Below are 2437 nucleotides of genomic sequence, written 5' to 3'. Positions count from 1 at the left end.
AGGGGATGGTGGCGAACCCTGCTCTTACTTCCTGTTTCTGTTGTGCCTGTAATTCAAAGGGTCAGCCTTGTCACACTGTGTCACGCTGAATATCCCCGAGAACTACGTTAAGGGTACACGTGTCTGTGGAGGGCTCAGCCACTTGTATGTAGACAGACAAACAGATATGCATATTGTTTCATATTCTGGAACAAAACCAGCAACCTTGATGGAGAGGGTTAGTTGATTACATTAACACTAGTGCTCAGCTGATACTTATTTTATCAACCCTACAAGGGTGAATGGCAAAATTAACCTTGGTGGCATTTGAACTCAGAACATTAAAGCTAGAGGGCATACAGCTAAGCATTTTGTCTGGCATGTTAACGAATCTGCCAGCTCACCATATGCATATATATGTGTGTGTGTGTGTGTTAAGAAATTCGTGTAGACAGTGTTTTTTATATTTTATCTGACAGCATTGTCAAGTCTCTATTTAGACCTCTTTGACAGCCTTTGATTTTTCTAAAGCCCTAATCAATCGTCTCTTTCTCATTCATATCTTTATTACTCATGCTCCTATCGCTCATCTCACTTTTTTTATGCTGTTGGTGTGACTAAAGATAGCACTGGATTTCTTTTGTTGACCAAACATGGTTTCCTGTCTAAGAATGGATGCCACACTAACACTCCACTTCTCTCTCTCTCTCTCAATTGTCATAACTCACTCATTTGAAGTACAAGCATATTGGACCTTATCAAATACACTCTAACAATATTCATCTTCTGGTATTAACATCCACCATTTATCTTCCTTTTAACCCCATCCACTATGAAGTAGCATGGCTCAGTGGTTAAAGCATTTGGTTCACAATCATGTGATATTGAGTTCAAATCTTGGACCAGGATGTGTTGTGTTCTTGAGCAAGATACTTTATTTCACATTGCTCCAGTTCACTCAGCTGCAGAAATGAGTTGCTACATCATTGGTGCCAAGCTATATTGGTCTTTGCCTTTCCTTTGGATAACATCAGTGGTACGGAGAGGGGAGGCTGATATGCATGAGCGATTGCTGGTCTTCCACAAACAACCTTGCCTAGACTTGTGCCTCAGAAGGTAACTTTCGAGGTGCAAAAATCATGGTCGTTCATGACTAAAGGGGGTCTTTACACTTTACCCCTATCCTCTTCAGTATTGGTGCCACAGAAAGTGTACCTAGAACATTTTTATTAAGTGTAGCATTGACATGATCCTTCAATCTTGTCAAAGACGTGACAACCTCTTCAATGCTGATACCACATTAAAATGCATCCAGTTATACAATGGCTGTTGTTAGGAAGGGAATCCAACGATGGAAACTAAGTCTATCGTTAAATTCATAAAGAAGGTTCGGTCCTGCAACACATATAAGACAGAAGCAACAACCCATCTAATTTATGCTAACATTGAAGTTGAACATAAAACAACAACAGCAATAATGATGATCATACACAAATTGTTGTAGGCATGTATCCTCCTACCGACCTTAAGAAAACGTCAAGTAAAATAACAGTTAACAAGAAAAACTTTTAAAAGGTAACTAGTTTCAATTTTATGCCAAATCCAGCAAATATATCGTCAAATATATATAGATTTTTCACTTTTGAAATCTAATAAAACAGCATTAATTGTAATTGTCATTTTTCATGTTAGATTTGGCATTAGGAAAGGCATCCACCCATAGAAACCATGCCAAAACAGACAACTGGAATCTGGACAGCTCCCGGCTGGCCAATTCCTGTCAAACTGTCCAACCCATGCCAGCGTGGAAAACGGACATTAAATGATGATGATGATTCGTAAAGCTTCTTCTGGACAAGATGCCAAGGAATGTATTAGACACCAACAGTAGCTGGTACATACTTCTAACAGCTAGTAAATTTGTCACACTCCAACCAAACACGATGAAATGTTTAGAGGATATATAATCCTGAGACTATAATTATACATGAACTTATTTTACTTCTACAACAGTAATTAATAGTAACGAATCTTACCTTATCAAGACATTGTCCCATTGCAAACTGCATCTAGTAAAGATAATTGAGTTGGCCATGTAATATAGCATATGTTAAATAAAGAATGTAATGTAATTTCAACCGATACTGTATATTAAATAAAGAAACATCTTAAAGTTAGTAATGAGGTGGGCATAATAGAATTGTAGACTAAAAGTGATCTGAGAGGAAACAGTGAAGAGCGAACATTGGACTTCTTACATGGGATAATATGAGATTCAGATATGTGGAAATACAATGTGTTGAAGAATAGGCGCAGGAGTGACTGTGTGGTAAGTAGCTTGCTTACCAACCACATGGTTCTGGGTTCAGTCCCACTGCGTGGCACCTTGGGCAAGTGTCTTCTACTATAGCCTCGGGCCAACCAAAGCCTTGTAAGTGGATTTGGTAGACGGAAACTG

The 2437-nt window shown here is 38.6% G+C and overlaps 1 protein-coding gene across 3 annotated transcripts in view; it reads right to left on the bottom strand.

The window, feature by feature from the left end:
* LOC106873921 (GRIP and coiled-coil domain-containing protein 1) overlaps nucleotides 1–2437 on the bottom strand; it is a 25217-nt gene that overhangs the window by 20383 nt on the left and 2397 nt on the right. For all 3 annotated transcript variants that reach the window (XM_014921458.2, XM_052971790.1, XM_052971789.1), the window contains exon 2: nucleotides 2016–2048. The gene's annotated coding sequence lies outside the window, so the exon portion shown is untranslated. The remainder of the gene's footprint in view (nucleotides 1–2015; nucleotides 2049–2437) is intronic.

The sequence above is a fragment of the Octopus bimaculoides genome, chromosome 11 (genome assembly GCF_001194135.2).
Source record: "Octopus bimaculoides isolate UCB-OBI-ISO-001 chromosome 11, ASM119413v2, whole genome shotgun sequence".
NCBI lineage: Eukaryota > Metazoa > Mollusca > Cephalopoda > Octopoda > Octopodidae > Octopus > Octopus bimaculoides.
This window is presented reverse-complemented; position numbering and strand designations above follow the sequence as displayed.